Raw genomic sequence first — 20,933 nt, 5'->3', positions numbered from 1 at the left:
CGGCAACAGCCGCGGTGGACCAGGAAGTGAAGCACTTAGGTGAGTCCCCGAGTGGTCCCTGTTTCAGGACTGGCAAAGCTAAGTGATAGAAATGTTTAGAATGTTAAAAAATTAGCGCAACAAGATGTGAATAAAATAGACTAGGTTAGTACCTATATATCAGCTGGTAATTCCTCATTGTTATTCCTCTAGGTAGTGGTGCTAGCTGCTTCTCTGGTTCTGCTGGTGCTGTTGGTAATACCTCATTCTAAGTCATCTAGACAGTGTTGCTAGTTGCTTCCCTGGTCTCATCGGTAATTCCTCATTCTAAGTCCTCTAGACAGTACTGCAGATGCTTTTCTGGTCCCGTCGGTAATTCCTACAGATTAGGTCTTCTAGGCAGTGCTGCAACTGTGTCTCTGTTCCCAGTGGTAATTCCTCATTCTAAGTCCTCTAGGCACTGCTGGTAGCTGCTTCTATGGGCTCGTCTGTAATTCTTTATTCTAAGTCCTCTATGCAATGCTGGTAGCTGCCTCTCTGACCCCAGTGGTATTCCTAATTCAAAGTCTTCCAGACAGTGCTGCTAGCTGCTACTCTGGTTCCATTGGTAATTCCTCCTTCTAAGTCTTCAACACAGTGCTGCTAGCTGCTACTCTGGTCAGCTGGTAATTCCTAATTCTAAGTCCTCTAGACGGCGCTACTAGCTGCTTCTCTGCTCCCAGTGGTAATTCCTCTTTCTTAGTCCTTTACAGTGCTGCTAGCTGCTTCTCTGCTCCCACTGCTAATTCATTATTCTTAGTCCACTAGACAGTGCTGCTAGGTGTTTCTCTGGTCCCATCAGTAACTCTCCCATTCTAAGTCCTCTAGGCAGGGCTACACCTGTGTCTTTGGCCATAGTGGTAATTCCTCATCCTTAGTCCTCTAGACAGTGTTGCAGCTGCTCCTCTGGTCCTAGTGGTAATTCCTCATTCTAAGTCTTCTAAGCAGTGCTGCAGCTGCGTCTCTATTCGTACATCCACCACACTCCAAAGCAAAACACATAGCTAAAAGATATAGAAATTTACACCGCCAATAGCTTTAATTCTCACAAATGCGAGACCTATTGCGTTACAAATGCATGTTTCCCTACCTTGTGAATGACAGAAACAGAGAGCCCTGTAGACCTTTGGATCAATGTCCATTTTTAGGTCGAGCAAGGGTGCGCATGCGCTATCTCTTCAAGACCTGCAGTAAACACTCTACCGGAGTGTAATCTGGCAATATGTCCTGCTTCTTGCAATTGGCTAATTCGTGAGTTGCATTTTGTTTCCTTTCTCAGTATTTGTTCCCGCTCCGATACATCATTCCGGTTTTACCCGAGGAGCACCGGCTAATTACTGTTCCCTTACTCTCCTAAGTGTTATCTATTATTTGGGGACTACTTGTTTATAATTGCAGCAGCACAACATGCCGAGCTGTATTCCATGTTTTTAATAACTTTCAACATAAATAACTATTAGCGTGGCACCCATTTCACAAATGCTAAGCTTTAACTTTTACTTGCAGCTTTGGCGCTGCATGTCCCTGTTCCTTTATACCACCAGTGGCACATCACAGCGGTCTCCAAGCCCCACGCCTACACCTTTAACTCCCTTTTACCTGAAGCTGTTTGTGATTTAATTTACCTCTGCATGTTATGTTTCCTACATTTTCTGCACGTCTTGTTTTTAAGTGTAAATACACAATGTGCTGCTCTCTACTCCCATGCGCCCCTACAGCTGATTGGACAGCCCGAGACCCCCCTCTGAGGGTTGGACTGCATCAGCCTGGCTTCGGCCCTGCCCTCAGAGGGACGGCCACTGACCTCAGCCAGCGCCATATTTCCGGACTCTATTTGTCAACATTGTGTTTTTCGTTGAAATGCGGCATGAGGATCTGCTACCCTGCCCCCTGTCTTTTCTCCCCTCCCTTTTTTCCCTCCTCCCTCTACTGAGGTCTTGACCTCCTATGTTTGGATATGCAACAGTAACTAACGTAACCATGCAAATCTGTATTATTGTTATTCCCGACTGCGGGTTCGTGAACAACTTGGATGATGCCCGGTGGAGCTGCTACACAGCTATTGAGGAGATTAGCCCTGGACATTAGGCATAGTTCTCCTCCTCGCCCCACTTTGTCTCCTTCCGCCCCCTCCCTCCTACGAACTACTATAACAGTGTTCTTTTTCCTATGTTTTTATTATGCTCTTGTAACGGATGTGATTTGTAACTTGTAACGTAACGATTCTCATATAAAGTGCTCTGATACCTCCGGGTCTAGCCAGCGATATATAAAACTCAAATAAAAAGAATTTAAAAAATAAAGATCAATCTGTCGGTCTGTCTCTGCAGGGGCATTTCTCATAGCTGCCTTGGTCCTCCCTGCAGGAAGAGCCATAATCTCTCTAATTTCCCCACTGGGGCGGGCGATGAGTGCTCATCCGAGCTGGGCTCGGCAGTTGCTGCCTGGACTGCTCCGGAGTACCGGTTCATTACCAGCCGTTGGTTTGTGCAGCTGCTGGAGTCCTGCAGGGCAGGGAAGGCTGTGTGACACCCAATCTCTCTGGCCGAACCCATGCTTCTGCCCAGTTTAACGTTCACACATCTGCTGTTTGCTACTTTAAAAAGAAATCTTTGTAAAGATTTTGTTGTTGTTAATACAATGAAAGTCTTTATTAAGTAAACATGGCCACTAGCATCATAATTAAAAAATAGACATGGGGCGCAGAATTTGTGTTTACCACAGCATTAAAGCTTTGCTGAATATAGATTTTGGAAATATGTTTGTCTCTGCAATGTTCTCTAGTATTGAAGAAATAAACACAGTTATATGTCAAACCCTCCTGCGTGGTTCCTGTTTAGGTAGAGCCTAGGCAGCGCGCATGTGGAAAGCTGCTTAAACATAGATTTATTGTGGTTTCCTAAGTTTTTAGGTCTCGCCTACGCAGCGCGCATCGCTGCATAGGAGAGAGCCCTAATGCCATCGGCACAGCTTTGGGGGCAAAAACGTGCGTGTGTAGCATTGCTTGCAATGGCAAAGCGTGCACGTCTGGCGATTTCCTTAAGGGAGCGCGTGGTGTCATGTGGTCGCATGCTCTCGCAAGGGAATCGCAGCAGGTCCCCTCCCCTGCTGCCGCGCGAGGCTCGCGCTTATGTTATACTGCAAATACATCTTACTGAACATAATTTCTAAGAATATCTTTTTGAAATGATTCTTCTGGGCATGAATTGTCTTCGAATGCCCATTTTTTGAGACCACAGTCTAGCATTTTACTCACTAGCTGTTTAATATTTCGAATTTTGACGAGAACTCTAGAGAATATAGAGTTATTTCCAAACACGTATCCTCTGGGCTGGAAGATTGCTGACTTAGATACTGAAGTCCGTAGTGGGAACTGATATAATAAGGGGTCAGTAGTGACAGGTCAGCACGTGGGAGCTCAGAAAAGTTCATAATGGGAACTAGGTAACATTCCACGATGGATGAGTGCACCATCGCAATGGTGAGACTACCATGATATGCCCCATGAGCATAAATGAACTCTGCTTCACACGAAGGAAACCCACGCAGACACACGCACTTCGGCAAGTCACGTGGTCCATCACTCTAACCACTCAAGGGCTTCCTGTACATTTACCTATTTTTTTGTTCCACATAGATCATTCTTGTCCTCACAATGATAGCGTCATTATAGCTATATTTTGGAAACTGCCCTAGGTATATGATATGATATAACATGTAACGGGTAAACAAGTTTAAAGGTATGTCAAGCGAAAAAATTGTGAATGCCCTCCAATTAAGCCATTCCTTCTGTTAATTTACACACGATACATCTCCCCAGCAGTCATTTCAGAGGGATCCAGTCAAGAATCAACTAACATACAAAAAGTTGTTGGTAATCACACAATTGTTTTCAGGGACATCAACAATGTTCTCATATATATTTTATTTACAGTGAGCTGTGTCACTATCTGGCTTTTGCATGCCTGGTCTGAGCTTCCTCACAAAATATGGTGTTTGCAGTACTCAAGATCTTCACAACTGCAGCATTGATGAATCACATCAAGTAAAAATAATTTTGGCCAGAATCTTCAAAGTTCTGCTCTTATTTAAAAAAGTGTTTATGTAGATCGAAGAGCACATTACAACCGGGATGTGCAGATTTGTCCGAGATTTTCAGACAATCAGAATAACTGAACAAAGAGCGGTACAAATGCTTTCGTAAAAAGGTTCGATTTCCTGGTGCACTTCTTTACTATCCCTAATGAATATGTAGCGATATTCTTTTCAAGGCCATGACCTTATAGAATTTTGAAATCAATGGTAGCGTCAGGGATTTAGAGAACAATGTGTAATAGTAAGATTTGCAATAATTACGTATCTGAAAGCTTTCTAAATGTGCCCTTCAGCAGCCTTTACATTGTCCTAGTAAACGTTCCAGGCTCAGTTAAAAAAAAGAATAAATAAAACTCTCTCATCTTGGAATGGGGTTCTCTATATCACCGAGAATGTTGAAATATGAAAATATTTTTGTCAGATTTTCTAAATCATTTATACATCCCCGATGCTGCGCAGCAAGGCTAAAAAAAAAAAGAGTTTGTGGACACAACACGGACATCACTTTTATGCATGCACCTTCAAAATAACTCAACATTTTTTTTTCTTTTTAGTTACTGATTCTAGTTGGATCAATAACTAAAAAGAGAAGGCGTGAAAGTATTATTTTCTTTGAAAGCGGGGGAAACATAGGGATGAGGGACAGAAGCAACACTAGGGCTCAGGTGGGGGCTGGTTTTATAGGTTGAGCCTGGGACAGCGCATGCGCTATCACTTGCAAGACTGTTTACAATAAAGATCTTGAAACCTAACTGTTGCTTCCCATTTGTTGGCCTCAGTGTTACACTTCTTTGATGCCTCCTAATTGGCCAGCTCAAGCCAAGCATCACTTCTGTTCCTTTCTGTGGAGCATGGATCAAGCACAGATTGATTCAACATAATTTGTGCCCGTCCACTGCTCACGCTTTGATACAGGTACTATTTCTTCTTTCCACTTCCCTGCCTCATTGTGGTGCTCCCTCCCTCCTCCTTGCCTCCCTCATTTTACTTTCACCATCACCCCCATCTCTGCGGTCTGTTATTGCTGCACCCTCCAGCTCTCCCCACCTCCTGATTTTTTAACATATTGCACTGTAGCACAAGCTGCTGTGCAACATGGCTTACCCAAACAAGCATTTGCAATGCAATAGGTCTCGCATCTGCAAGAGTTTGAGCTATTGGCATTGTAAATGAAAATGCCTTTAATTTATGTTTTTTGTAAACCTGCAAGCGGTGCGTAAACATGCACTTTGTTCTTATAGTCCTTGCTTATGAGAAGCAAGACTGGCAGTTAAGAGGCGTAGTTACTGCCAGCTTTGCTTCTCGTAAGCAACGACTATAAGTACAAAGTGTGTGTCTACGCACCGCTTGCGGATTTTCAAAACAAATAAATAAAAGGCACTGTAATTTACAATGCCAATCGCTCAAACTCTTGCAAATGTGAGACCTATTGCATTGCAAATGCTTGTTCTTTCTGTAGCTGGCTTTACACTTCACTCATGTATTCTTGTCCGCTGAACTCAAGTGGGCTGTTGCGCAGGGGCTGTCACCATATTTCACTAGCACGTGCATACCTTTAATGAAAAACTTCCAAATGCCGCCGTAGCTCTTAAGATGAGGTCTTGATGCTTGTACCTGGCAATGCAAGTATTCATTTAACTAATGGTAAATAGGAGGCCCTGGTTTTAAAAACATAGCGTTTATGTTCGTCGAGGCTTGCTTGTGAATTCAACAAGCCTTTCAATGTGAACTCTGCAAGCTTTCGAATTTCAGGCGGATGCACTCGTGTATTTGTACAGTCAATTAGTGATTTACCAAACATGTTCAAACGAGTTGACGTGAGGCTGAAAAGTGCGATGCGGGTACATTGAAAGAAATCAGATTTTTCCTTAGCGTGCTTGCCATTATATATAACATATTCCAAGGAATGCAGCTTTAACATATTAGGCACATCTTTTATGAATGATTAGAGACCTTTACTTTTAACCTGTGCACTTGTTGAGACTTGGTAGAGAACCTGATATGTTGAGTAAACTGTTACCTGTCTGCTACGGTTTTAAACAGAGGTAAAACAAGTTGTTGTGTTGCATTGTAATTATATTCTAAAACAGGTATTTTTATGTACTAGTGCAACAACCGGTAATCCACTACCAATTCAGCCAGTGTATCCTCTCCGCTGCATTCTTTGAATAGCACGTGTATTGTTGAAATTACATTTTAGTCCACACAGAACGCACTCAAATCTACAACACTATGAGAACAGTTACAGGAAGGAAACTTTGTCCTGCTCCCTCAGCAGTTTTTGTTAGTGTTCCACGTCTGTTTGTCCCACATAGACACACTCCTCTCTCTCTCACACTACATGTCACCTCTCTATACTGTCTACTCACACAGCTTCCTTCCTTTACCTCCTCACGCTGTACACTAGTACACCTCTTGCCTTCCCAAAACCCCCCAGGTGCCCCTTCCACTTGTCTCTCTGTCTCTCTCTTTCGTACTCTCTCACCCATCACTCTCACTCTCTCACAAACTATTCTCGCCTCCCTCATGTGGTTAACTTCAGCTCTTCAAATACAGTTTCTATCCCGTAACTTTTCAAAGTTTCCATCCCTCAAACCCACGCTCTCCTCCTATTCTTAGAGTGTCTTCTGCGTACACAAAACCTCCCTCTTTATGCATCTATGGCCTGCTCTTCCTTCTCTCCTTCCTTATCACACAATATTTCTGCTCCTGTCTCAAGGTTAATAACCACTTTCTACACAAACTACCTATCCCTCTCATTCTTCCTTTCTGTCTGTTCTCTGCAGCTCTCACCACCATCTATTCACCGTGCCACATAATTCCACTACACGAATACAAAATACAACACATATTTCCACAACTAACCATTCCAGTACAACCCACATAATTCCACTCCACACACATCCACTACACTCCACAACACATAGGTAAAATTACAACGCCAATAGCTCTAATTCTCACAAATGCAAGACCTATTGCATTGCAAATGCTTGTTTTGGCTTTGCTAGGCCCTGTCCCTTGCAGGCCCTAACCCACTTACACAAGTGGATCTTTCTTTTCGTCTCTTGCGTTATCATGTTTGCATTCATGCAGTGTGAAGGAGGACCCCCTATCACCGAATCAGCACTGAAGAAATGTACAGTGAGGTCGTTGTTCACAGATCCTGACCACACCTCCTGCCTTTAACAAGACTGTGTCAAGACAAGTCAGAGGGTCACTGTGGCCTTTGTGATCTCTGGATAGTCACTGAGGTTAGTCGTTTCTAGCAGTTTCACAAATAAAATGTGACTGAACATCTATGCCCCAAAGGAAGTAACCAGAAATATAAAATGCCCCAACCTCAATCATACATAGATGGCACTGGTTGAGCAAGTAAGATGAATGAGCCCAGACCCATCGAGTCAGATTTATAACGGGCTATCTATGTTAGCTAACCTTCCACAGAAAATTCTGAAAAATTGTGGCCACATTGTACACTTTACAGAGAAGTTTATAAAATAATTGTCCAAAAAAACATAGATTTGACAGGCAGTTGAGTAGGAGCACTCTTGAAATATTTGGATGTACCCATGGTGCACACGATAATGCATATAAAGGGATACCCAAAGTCCATCTTTCCTTCAATCTATGTCTTATTTTTTTCATTTTACTTTGTCCTTCCATTTTGACATTTTTCTTTCCTTCTTATTTACGTTTTTTCCTCGCATTGCTCGTTTCCATCTTTGTTTCCATTTTTCTTTTCTTTACAGCTTTCTTTTTAGGTCTTTCCTTACTTATGACTATTTCACACAAGAGTACCATTACTTTCGAGGCATATTTAGATTAGAGGCAACCTGATGTACGTCGTACTATGCATCTTTAATTCACGCTCAGAACCCTCCCCACAAGTGTCCTTAAGTCCAAATAAGACCCACTCAATTGTATCAATTGTCTTTGCAACTTTAAAGCGAGTAGATCCAAAGCTATTTTGCTCCTTTACACTAAATGCGCTGTAACCTGTAGTAGATAGCTGCCATCTTTATTTAAATATTGTGGTACTTCAAAAATGGATGGATTGGCACTCTGTAATAGAATGGTTGATCCACAAATATATATACCTGTGGCTACATATATTCGACAAGCTTTAGTGCTTATCAGGAAAGTACAGAGCAGTATATCGAGAAATAATTGATTTCAAATATCAGTGCGCTTTCTCAACCTCAATTACCATTCGTGGAGCACACCAGCAACTAGGACAGGGAACGGTAAAGTCCCAATATGGACTTTAGTGCTCCCCGACTGGAGCCATCACTCTCATAGGTTCAGTACCAGGTGATAAATATTAAATAAGATTCACCTTCTAAGAGAGGGAAAATGGGATATCTCTACCCCTCGAAATCCACATAATTGTATTGGACTTTAAACAAAGACAGTCACAAGTTCTACATGAGTACAGGTTTCTCTAGACATGCACCAATAGGGAACACGCAATATGAAACTATTTACTGCGGAATTGTTGGAGGGAAAAATCTATAACAAATACCAAGAATTAACAAGTTAACAATATAATATGGGTTTATTACAATACTGTAGTGAGGATCAGTCACTACAGGAGAGGTCAGTTCACCTCAAAGGAGATACAACCTGATGTCTCTCCCTTTAGCTTAAAATCAGCTGTATTTATTCCTCCAAACCACAAAGGATTGGTCACAAGTTGACCATTGACCTAAGCAATGTTTACAAAGGACATACAAGATAGCATCAGTAGATGTAGCAATTTTTCGAAAACAGAAGCGTATGTGGGTGGGCCTAGCCTCACATAATGGGTGTGGAAACCCCCCTGTGGGTTTCGGTTATCTAAATCTAAGCGGAGCAAAGATATATGTATTTAACTGCACAGTGAGAGGTTAAATCTTCTCTCAACACTTATCAGCTTAGCTCATCCAACCTTTTATGTGTGGTTTCTACCATTAAGCCATCTTGCCCGTTAGGTGTGAAGCTGTAGTTTCTGTACAAGCGAAGAACGTCGTGTAAGTGTGACATGTGGTTTTCAACAGAAGCGAGTTATCAGCTATCTAACCTGAAGGTGTGATCTCGGCAGAAGCGTACATGTGCATCAGTATGTACTAAGGCAGGATGTGCACCTGATATTTCTTCATATGTACTGTTCAAGTTTAAAGGTGTAAGAAACCACAGCTCTTCTGAGGACGTAATGGCTCTTATGTGTTTGGTGCCTTTTGGCCCATCTCTCTAGCAGATGGAGCTTGTGGTTACTTATTTTCATAGTCTCTTCACCTAAACGCTGCTGGTGTCCTGAGTCTGAAGGAAGATATGATCTACGTTTTATGCAGAAGCTCAACTTGCTGACCACAAGCTATTTCCTGACATTTCAATGAACTGTGTGACCTGATTAATTCAGCTAAACTCGTTGTCTTTTTGTGGCATGGTATTCTGAACTATTTACTCCGAAGGCCTGTGCTCTTTACTGAGGCCTAAGGCTGCTTTTAACTTTAAACCTTTGCATGGAAGTGTAGGCCTCAGTTCTGCATGTGTTTGGATATAACGTATCATATTTTTTAGTATATCATTCCCCCCTCTAGTTGATTCTTCAACTACTTCTTCTCCTACCCTCCATTCCTCAGAGGGAATCTCCTCATATATAACACTCTGTTCTAAGGCATCCGTGGTACTAAAAATTTTCCTCCTGCGCTAGCTGTCATCCTTTTGCAACATGCTAAGTTCACCTGAAATATAAGACGTGTCAAAAGCAACACAACAATTAGAGGCAACAAGGCCTTGAACAATCGGCAACAAGACTTTGAACAACCCCCCTGATATCCAGGACGGCACCCATTCCAACCAGCCCTTGGACCCTTCATCCAGCACACCCCCCTCTAGTTGATTCTTCTTGTGTAGATCATGCAATGCCTGAATGGCCTCAGTCAATGTCCCATTGTCCTCTTGTACACACACCCCTCATGGCTGTCATTATAAACATTAGGTCTGGTCCTGCTTAAAAATCAATTGTGGGGGAGCTCACAGGGGGCTTGCAAACTGGACCTGATCTATTTAATGACCACTTGAGTCATTAAATAGTCTATGTTCCTGTGGGACTGCTTTCCCAAACCGCAGTGCCATTGTATTCTGCAGCTTGTTTTCTTCCGCTGATGGTTGAAACATAGTCTCTTAGACAGCGCATGGGACGGTCATATAAATCGGAAAAGTCCGCTGCTGTTATCTATGGTTTTTTAAATGCTAATTTCTAACTATAACGTCCTTGAATCCTATGTTTTTTCAGAGAATTTCTAAGTTTTTTTTAAATGCTAATTTATAGATATAACATAGTAGTTGTGTTTGAAGTACTGAAAGAAGCAAGAGTGGTACAGAAAGAGGACGAAAGGTGCCATAGAGGAAGAAAAGTGCAGAAATGGGAAGAAAGTTGCAGAAAGAGGAAGAAAGGTGCAGAAAGAAGCAAGAGAAATGCAGAAAGAGGCAACAGAAGTCCAGAAAGAGGAAGAAAGGTGCAGAAAGAACCAACAGAGGTTCAGAAGAGGCCTTGTTGCAAAGTCACCATGTGACCTGGGCACCCCCAACTTTTTTCTGACTGGTACTGATGGTAACTGACTCTGACCGACCCTGGACTCTGCCTAATCAGGCCCGGAGCCAGTGCTATGCTGAAAGACACTTAGAATACAGTGAAAACACCTACATACCCTAGGATACACTATGGGTTGGGGTACCCCTGTGATTGGCATGACCTCACCTGTAAGGCTCTGGTACATAATAGGGCAGGGGGATTAAAACTCTAAGTCCCTAGCATATAATATGGCATGGCAGTTTAGAGGCCAGCAGCCCTTTTCTGCACTTTCATGTGTGCACTGCTGAGCCTGAGGTCAGTTTAAAAGTAGCCCTATGTGTGCACAAAGAGACAAGAGAGATGCAGATGGAGGCAAGAGAGCTGCAGAAAGAGGGAAGAAGGGTGCAGAAAGAGGCAAGAAAGGTACAGAAAGAAGCAATAGAGGTGCAGAAATAAGCAAGAGAAGTTTAGAAAGACGGATGAGGGGCGGAAAAAGAGGCAAGCGAAGTGCAGAAAGAAGCAACAAAGATAAAAAAAAGGGGTGAACGGGGTAGAGAAAGTGGCAAGAGGGGTGCAGAAAGAAGCAAGAGATGTGCAGAAAGAAACAAGAAGTGCAGAAAGAAGGAACAGAGGTGCAGAAAGAGGGAAGAGGGGTACAGAAAGAAGCAAGAGAGGTGCAGAACGAAACAAAAGAAGTATAGAAAGAAGGAACAGGGGTGCAGAAAGAGGCAAGAGGGGTGCAGAAAGAGGGATGAGGGGTGCAGAAAGAGGCACTAGGGGTACAGAAAGAAGCCAGAGAGATGCAGAAAGAAGCAAGAGAAATGCATAAAGAAGCAACAGAGATGCAGAAAGGGGGAAGTGGGGTGAAGAAAGAGGGAAGACGGATACAGAACGAAACAAGAGAGCTGTGGAAAGAAACAAAAGAAGTGCAGAAAGAAGGAACAGAGGTACAGAAAGATGCAAGAGGGGTGTAGAAAGAAGGGGGAGGGTGTGAAAGAGGCATGAAGGGTGCAGGAAGAAGCAAGAAGCGTGCAGAAAGAAGCAAGAGAGTTGCAGAAAGAAACAAAAGAAGTGCAAAAAGAGGCAAGGGGGTGCAGAAAGAGGCACAAGGGTTGCTGAAAGAAGGGACAGAGGTGCAGAAAGAAGCAAGAGAAGTACAGAAACAAGCAACAGAGGTGCTGAAAGAGGGATGCGGGGTGGAAAAGAGGCAAGAGAAGTGTAGAAAGATGCAACAGAGATGCAAAAAGGAGGGACAGAAGTGGAGAAAGTGGCCGGAGGGGTGCAGAAAGAAACCGAAGAAGTGCAGAAAGAAGGAACAGAGATGCACAAGAATCAAGAGGGGTGAAGGAAGAGCGGTGCAGAAAGAAGCAAGAGAGGTACAAAAAGAAGCAAGAGTAGTGCAGAAAGAAGCAACAGAGGTGCCAAAAGAGGCAAGAGGGGTGCAAAAAGAGGGAAGAGGGGTGTAGAAACGCACAAGAGGTGCAGAAAGAAGCAAGAGGCGAGCCGCAAGAAACAAAAGAAATGCAGAAAGAGGCAAGAGGGTACAGAAAGAAGAAAAAGGGGTGCAGAAAGAGGCAGGAGGGGTGCAGAAAGAAGCAAAAGGGGTGCTGAAAGAAGCAACAGAGGTGCAGAAAGAGGGAAGAGGGGTGCAGAAAGAGGCATGAGGGATGCAGAAAGAAGCAAGAGATGTGCAGCAAGAAACTAAAGAAATGCAGAAAGAAGTAACAAAGGTACAGAAAGAAGGAACAGGGGTGCAGAAAGAGGCAACAGGGGTGGAGAAAGAGGCAAAGGGATACCAAAAGAAGCAAGAGAGGTGCAGAAAGAGGGTGGATGGGTGGAGAAAGAGGAAAGAGTAGTGCAGAAAGTGGGTGGATGGGTGGAGAAAGAGGAAAGAGTGGTGCAAAAGGGGTACAGAAAGAAGTGACTGGTGCAGAAAGATACAAAAGAAGTGCAGAAAGAAGGAACAGAGGTACAGAAAGAGGCAAAAGGCATGCAGAAAGAGGGAAGAGGGTGCAGAAAGAAGGAAAAGGGGTGCAGAAAGAAGTGACTGGTGCAGAAAGAGATTAGCTATTACGTTGCAGAGTAATTGCTACAGATTCGGTTCTGGAGAGCATGCCACTGGGTTTGTAACTGATTTGAGTATTTGAAAAAGTTCTAGAGTAGTTTCTAGCCTTAGTGATTTGCTTCCCTATATATAGTTTACAAGCGTTCTTGATATTACTTGTAAGTATTTTTGTCGGTGGGGTGATTAGTGTGGCACCAACTTCTTTCTAGCAATGAATTGAGGACCTCTGTCTGACACGATGACCCTTGGGAAGCCGTGTAAATGAACTACCTGTGACAGGATCAACTAGGCTGTTTGTCCTGCAGTAGGTAGATTCTTGCAGGGGATAAAGTGACCCATCTTAGTGAGGCTGTCTATAACAACCAGAATGGTGTTGTATCCCATATCAGCTGGCAGTCCTACAACAAAGTCCTTGCTGATCGTTTGCCATGGTTGTGAGGGTGTGGGCATTAGCATTAGTTTGCCCTTAGCTTTGGAACATTGAGACACCCATTGATTAACGTCCTTAACCACATCTTCCAACCAGAATTGTCGCTGTACCAAGTGTAAGGTCGTTTTACTACCTGGATGGCCCGCAAGCAGGGTCTCACACATCAATGAAACACCTTTAGCCTAAGTTCTTGTGAGGGTAGGTACACTTTGTTCTTGTACAACAATACACCATGTTTGAGTGTTTGGTGATTACTCTGTTCTGCCCATTTCTGCCACCGAGCAAAGGATTGATGTTTTTTGACATCGTCCAGAAAATGTTCCACTGTTATGGTGCATAGCACCCTCTCAGGATTGACGATTGCCTTGGTGATCGCCTTGGTGTAGTCACATCCTCTTGGCGAGACAACGATTCTGCTTTTCTGTTTTCCGACCCAGGATGAAACGTAACCACGGAGTTATATTTGGCAAAAACAACATCAACCACATCTGTCTCTGGGTGAGTTGTCTTGCTGTCTTCATGTGTTGGAGGTTTCGGTGGTCGGTGATAAATGTGACCGGATGGAGAGCCCCCCACAGATAGTGTCTCCACTGTTGAAAAGAGATATAAAAGGGTATGATGGACGGAGCGTTTGAGCAAATTAAACACTCACCCCCAGTCAACTGATCTGGGTTTAATCCATCACCATTCTTTAGCTCACTCCGCCTCCCCAGTTCAGACATGGCCATATGCAAATCAGTCTGATCCTGTGCCTCATGGTAACAGTCCAGCCCGAACTGCCAAGCCATATCTTCCCTGGACCGGAAACAAGCATCCTGGGACCGGTTTCGGGTTCATAACGCTCATCAGCCAGGCTATCTTGAATCCAGTGGCAAAGTGAGCAAGGGACTCACATCTGAGCATACCCTGCCAACTTAGGGTGAACAAAGCAATACAAAAGGGGATGATGGACAGAGCGTTTGAGCAAATCAAACACTCACCCCCAGTCAACTGATCTGGGTTTAATCCATCACCATTCTTTAGCTCACTCTGCCACCCCAGTTCAGACATGGCCATATGCAAATCAGTCTGACCCTGTGCCTCATGGGAACAGTCCAGCCCGAACTGCCAAGCCATGTCTTCCCTGGACCGGAAACAAGTATCCTGGGACAGGTTTCGGGTTCATAACCCTCATCAGCCAGGCTATCTTAAATCCAGTGGCAAAGTGAGCAAGGGACTCACGTCTGAGCATACCCTGCCAACTGTTTTAGGATTGGTGCTGTACAGAACGCCTTTTTCAGATAGATGGGGGCATCCATGGCCTCTGTGTTCCAAAGAAAGGGCACCCCCTTTCTCAAGAGGCGTGTTATGGGAGAGACCAGCTGGGAGACGTGAGAAATGAATCTCCTGTAGTAGTTGGAAAAACCCAGAAAACACTGTACATCTCTCACACTCTTGGGAACAGGCCACTCCTGAGCCGCTTGTACCTTCCTCTCAGCCATATATAGACCCTGGGACTCAGCATAACCCCAGGAACTCAACCTCCATTACGCTAAACTCGTATTTGCTCAGTTTACAAAACAAATTGTGCTCCTGTAGCCTCTGCAATATCAACTCAACATGCTGCACATGCATCGCCCGGTTAGGGGAATATATCAGGATGTCGACGATGTGAACGACCACAAATCTGTCTACATACTCCTTGAGCTCGTCATTGAGGAAGTACTGAAAGGCGGCTGGGGTGTTACAAAGCCCGAAGGGCATAACCAAGTACTCAAACAACCCGTAACGTGTCTTAAAAGCCGTCTTCCACTCATCCCCTTCACGGATCCGAACCAAATGATAGGCCCCCCTAAGATCTAGCATAGTGTAAATATTGGCCTCCCTCACCTGATCCTGTAACACCGGGATGAGCGGAAGAGGGAATTGATTCCTAACAGTGTTTTTGTTTAACATTCGATAATCGATGCACGGTCTAAGCTCTCCATTGGCTTTTACGATGAAGAAAAGTGGAGGGGCTGCCGGAGAGCGAGAGGGTCATATAAAGCCTATGTTCACAAAATGTTCTAAGTAATCTCCCAGATGTTTAGTCTCCAGTTCGGACAAGGCATAGACCCTACATGACGGGATGGTAGCTCCCACAGCCAGGTCTATTTGGCAATCGTAGCTGCGGTGAGGAGGTAGTACTTCTGCTTTGGCCTCGCAATAAAAAAATCCCTGTAGAAGGCATACTCAGAGGGAAGCACTGCTTCTTTCTCAGCAGCGGTGGCGATGTGGAAAGCATGGGTGAGTGCTATAGTATGGGGGCAAGAAGCACAAATGCACCTGGCTTTGTACTCTTCAGACTGGAAAACCACAGTTTTCCATTTACAATCGTTGGTGAGGTTATGCTGCCATGACCAAGGCATGCCCAATATGACCTCGTACTGTGGTGCCTCAATAATGTTCAAAGTTAGGTCTTCTACGTGATCCTGAATGTCCCCTTTTAGGATAAGCCCCACTTCCTCAGTGTTTTCGGTGATGGGTCCGGATTTAAGGGGTGTACCATCCACGGCCAACACTCTTTCAGGTTTCTCCCTAGGAAAGCTTTGTAAGCCTAACCGTTGTACTAATCCACAATCGATAAAGTTTCCGGTGGCCCTGGAATCAATCATCACCCAAACGTGATGGTCTTGTTGCCCCCTCGTAAGGAGCATGGACAACACGATATGTGATTCCTTGTTCTTTAGCTCGGTGACAGATAACTAAGGCAAGTTGGAGCCCGCAAACTGGGGCTTTTCTTTGGCCAGGCTTGTCTCGGGTGTGACCTCCTCTGTGTTGTGTACTGCCATGACTGCCACTTTTTTGTTTGAGTAAAATTGACTTTTTTCTTGGGCTTCTGCTGGAATTCCCGCACGGAATGACCTTTTGTTCCACAGTACATGCAGAGACCCTGTGCCCTGCGGCTCTCTCTCTCTGCTTTTGTCAGTGGTGCTCTGATAGCCCCCATATCCATGGGTTTGGTCCCTTGCTCACTAGCTTGAGACGCTGGCCTAGTATCCTTCTCTAAACGAGCATAGGCTTTTTCACCCCTCCTACGCTCCCCTCCTCTCTCGGCTATCCGATGGTCTAAACGCAATGTGAGATTCATTAAGTTGGTATACGTGGTGGGCTGAAGGTCAATTTGCGCTAACACATGCTTCATATCCTCACTCAGTCCTTGGTAGTATAATGACATTCTCTTCTCAGGCCAAGCCGTTTCTGCGATCAATCTGTTAAACTAGGTGAAATATGTAATCAAGTCTTTCCCTGTCTTAGCTCCAACAACTCCCTGTCAGCGCTAAACATGGTAGCTCGGCGGTCAAACACTCTATCTAATTCCCGACGGAAAGCATTCCAATCTGAGAGTAAAGGGTCATCGTATTTAACCAATGGTACTACCCAGTTTGCCGAATCTCCTGTGAGATAGGAAAAGCCACTCTTGAATGGTTGTTTAGAATGGAAGCCGGTTTACATGAGAACTGCAACATGATCTGGGTCAAAAAGGTCTGTATTTTCGGGGGTCCCCTGAATACCGCTCAGGGCTAGCTTAAAAAGGAATTGGAGGGAGCACGTTCACCTGTATCTGTGACGTTGCTGCTCGAATGGGTTCCCAGACTGTCTATCAACTCTATCTCTCAGCGCGTCTGTTTCTGCTCTTGATGCTGCTAATTCTTGCTGGACTGCTACAAGCGCTTGCAGCACTTCGTCCAAGGACGCCATCTCTGTGAGTCACCCTGACCGGGAGGAGTTAAATTTGTGGGCGCGTAATTCTGTAATGACTACAGGTTCTCCTCAAGGTCCGGGCAATGCACAAAGGGTCTCACCTCCTGCTATCCCCAACTCCGACGTATCATACACAGAGTATTGAGGAGATCAAGCGGGGGAAAGGAATTAGGGTAGGAATAGCGGGGAATGGGATACCTGTAAACATAAAACACAGGATGACTACAGTTCAACAACCAGACTATTCTCAATAATTCTCACTACAGCCGCTAGTACCTAGAAACTCAAACAGCTGTTGTTGTGTCCCTATCTTCTTTCCAGGTAAGATACTTTTCTCAACCTGGAAGAGCGGATACCTACAACAACAAAACAATGATAAGTATCATCCATTCCCACTACCTACTTTCCTACTGTAGGAAATAAACATGACTCGTACATACCCTTCCATCATTCCCCCATTCTGAAGAAGACCAGCTGAAAAGAAGTAAAGAAAAAGGTCCCCCAGCTAGAGTTCTTAGGAGGAAATCAAGGGTCTTATTTGAGAAGAACGGATAGATGAATAGTATTGTCTTTAGCACAAAAAATAAAAATGGTAGACAAAGTCAATGACATCTCTTCACTCTAATGCCTTTCCTTTTCCCTCAATATCAAATGACTCCTTTGATATGTATAGGCAATATTCCATCCACAGGAGCGACAAACAATATAGCAGTAGTAGTGGTTCAGACACAAACAAGCTACCCTTCACATGGTACCTGAAATTTGCCAACCCGAGGAGGTGAAGATCCAGCAGAATGAGCCGCAAAGTAATCTGTGAAGCTGCTTAATAATATGGCCCGAAATGAAATTAATGAAATGAAATGGACATTTATAGAGCGCATGGCTACCTGGAGGCCTCCCAGCGCTAGGCAGAACTACTCAAGAAGTGGGCAGAACGGGAAGAGGAGGGTTTTCAGCTGTTTTCTGAAGATGACGTGACTTGGTTGGTTTCGGAGTTGCAGAGGGAGGGCATTCCACAGTCTGCCTGCGTTCAGGGAGAACAGTCTACCGCCACTCCTGGCTCGGATGATTCTTGGGGTGGCGAGGAGACGGAGTCCGTTCAAGTGCAGTGTCCTCCTGGCCTTGTATGGGTGGATTATGGCTGAGAGTAGGGGCGGCCCTTTGCCCTGGAGAGATTTGTGGACAATACAGAGTGACTTGAAGCTGATTCTCTCTTTCACGGGGAGCCAGTGAAGGAGGCACAGGGCGAGTTTGGCCGAAGAGATTTTGGGTGTACCAGTGAGCAATCTGGCTGCGTCGTTCTGGATGATCTGTAGTCGGTTGATGACCGAGGTGGGGGCACCCAGGTAAAGCGCATTGCAATAGTCTAGTCTCGAGAGGATGATAGACTGGATCATGGTTTTCTTAGCTTGGGGGGAGCAGGGGATGGACTTTCCTTGCTGTTCTAATGAGGCCGAAGCATGTAGCCACAGTTTTGGTGGCTTGTGCTTGGAAAGTCAGTTTGTTGTCTAACCAGATGCCAAGGCTTTTTATTCCGGGCTTAGGGGTGGGGACTGGGCCCTTGCATGATGGCCAGATGGTGCTAAGGGTGATGTTGTCAAAATTGCCAAGGGTCATGACCTCTGTCCTTCCACCATTCAATTTCAGGTGGGAGGACCCCATCCAGTTTACGACTTCGGTGAGGCATTATTCTAGGGTGGAAGAGTGAGGGGTGGATTGATTCAAGGCTACCACCAGCTGGGTATCAGCAGCGTAGGTGACCATCTGGATACCGTATGGGGCCGTGATGGACGCTAGTGGAGCCATGTATTCATTAAAGAGAGTAGGACTCAGCGACGAGCCCTGTGGGATGCCGCACTGGAGGGGGCCGGGGTTGGAGCTCCTGCCATCTTCAATGACCTGGAACGTGCGGCCTTCGAAGAAGGAGCGAAGACAGTTCAAGGCTGTGCCGGCAATGCCCAGCCTGCTCAGCCGATGAATCAGGCCTTGGTGATTCACCGTGTCGAAGGCTGCGCTGAGGTCCAGGAGGATGATGGCCACAGCACCTCCTGCATCTAAAAGTTTCCGGCTTTCCTCCACGACTGCCAACAAGGCAGTCTCCGTGCTCTAACCAGGGCGGAAGCCTGTCTGTGAGGGGTGTAAGAGGTTGCCGGTTTCCAGGAATGAAGAGAGAATATGGTTCACATATTTCTCTGCAATTTTTGAAATTCCCGGGAGGAGTGAGATCGGGCGGTAGTTGCCCAGGTCAGTTGGATCAAGGTGGGGTTTCTTGAGGAGGGTTCTGACCATTGCTCCCTTCCACAAAGGGGGAACTACTCCTGAGACGAGGGAGGCGTTAATGGTGTCAGCGATTGAGGGACCGACGGTGGGGCCAACTTTGGCTAGGGTGTGCATGGGCACGGGGTCACTGGGTGAACCACTCTTTACTGAGGGCAGGAGTGAGAGTAGCACCTCCAGTGATAAAGGGGGGAAACTGTTCCAAGAGGCTGTCAGCTGGGGGTAGGGGTGCTGTGGGGGGAGCTGCAGGCGGATCAATGGGGGGAAAGGTTTTAAGGATGTTCTTTATTTTTCTTTAAAATAACTCGGCCTGGTCTTCGCACCGGGTACCAAGGGGGTCCACTGGGGCGGGGGAGACTGGGTATTTGAGTAGTCTGTTTATAATGGAGAAGGTCTCTTTAGGGGAGTTGGCGGCCTGTTTGATCTTTTCCTCATAGTAGCTTGCCTGGGCTTTCCTCATTTCCTCCTTGTAATAACGTGTGGTTTCCCTATAAGTGCGCTTGCTTTCAGCTGCAAAATCTTTCCTCCATCTCCTTTCTAGGACTTTACAGCTCTGTTTCAGGGTGCGTAGTTCGGCTGTGTACCAAGGCGATCTGGTGGCGCCAGTTTTTTTTGTAATCCAAGCTTTAGGAAGGACGGTGTTGAGTGATTCATCTAACCAGGTGCAGATGTTTTGATACATGGTCAGCGGACATGTGGTGGGTTGGGGTATATGTTTCCTCAGTTCCTGGGTACATTTCTCCCAGGGTAGCTTGGACCAGGGTCAGGTAAGGGACCGAGTAGGGGGGACTGGGGAAGGGGGGTCTGGGGGTGCCAGGAAAGGGGGACCAGGTGATGGTCGGACCAAGGGACGGAGATCGGGACCTTGCTTTTTAGTGTCTCTAGGTTTGAGAATACTGGGTCGAGGCAGTTTCCCTGCGCGTGGGTAGGGAGAGAGACGTTTTGCGCCAGCTGAAGGGCCGAAATGTCTTTAGCTAGATCGGTAGCTGTTGTGGAGCCCAACTCGTTGAAGTGAAGGTTGAGGTCACCAAGGAGCGTGAAATTAGGGAGAGAACTGGCTAGATCGAAGGAGGTTTCTATCAAAGATTTGCAGAAGGCGCCTATTGCCCCCGGGGGGCGGTAGATCCGGAGGCCTGAGAGTGACAAAAGGGGGGAGAATTGAACCGAGAAGTGGACGTTCTCACAGTCCTTCAACGGGCTGCAGAGAAGATGGCAGGTAAGATAGTCCTTGAACACAATCGCGATACCCCCGTCTTTTCCCATTGGCCTGTCTACTCTCTGGTTCCCGTACCCCTGGGGTAGTGCTTGTACCAGATCAGGGTCGGAGCTAGCATTGAGCCAGGTTTCCGTTAGGAAGAGTACCTCGGGGGAAAAGTTTTGTAAGAGGAGCGAAATTTCAGTTGAGTTCCTGGGGAGGGATCTACAGTTAAGCAAGAGGAAGTTGAGAACTGGTGTTTTGGTGGGGAAGGCGGGAGGTACGGGAGAAATGTGAAGGAGCAGTGGGGACATTTTGCATTGTGGGTATTTGCTGGCAAGGAGTGGAGGCAGTCATCCCGGGGCAGAGTGTTAAGCCGCCGCAGATGTGCGCTGGAGTGTTTACGGTGCCCTGGCAGAAAAGGGCCAGAGGTTCTGGCCCCGGGCGGTCATGGACGGCGCAGATAGGCTTGCCTTTGGCGCGCCCACTGCACGCGTCCGTTGCGCGGTCGCGTCATAGGCTTGATTTATGCGCCTCTTCCGACGCCGGGTGCAGCAACTAGACCGCTGCCCCG

At 45.7% G+C, this 20,933-nt stretch overlaps 1 protein-coding gene across 1 annotated transcript in view; it reads left to right on the top strand.

Annotated features, from left to right (window-relative positions):
• The window catches only part of CROCC2 (ciliary rootlet coiled-coil, rootletin family member 2), a 1,301,560-nt gene that overhangs the window by 12,097 nt on the left and 1,268,530 nt on the right, over positions 1-20,933 (top strand). The window lies entirely within an intron of this gene.

The sequence above is a fragment of the Lissotriton helveticus genome, chromosome 11, assembly GCF_964261635.1.
Source record: "Lissotriton helveticus chromosome 11, aLisHel1.1, whole genome shotgun sequence".
Classification (NCBI taxonomy): domain Eukaryota; kingdom Metazoa; phylum Chordata; class Amphibia; order Caudata; family Salamandridae; genus Lissotriton; species Lissotriton helveticus.
Note: the sequence above shows the minus strand (reverse complement) of the source record. Positions and strands in the feature narration are given on the sequence as shown.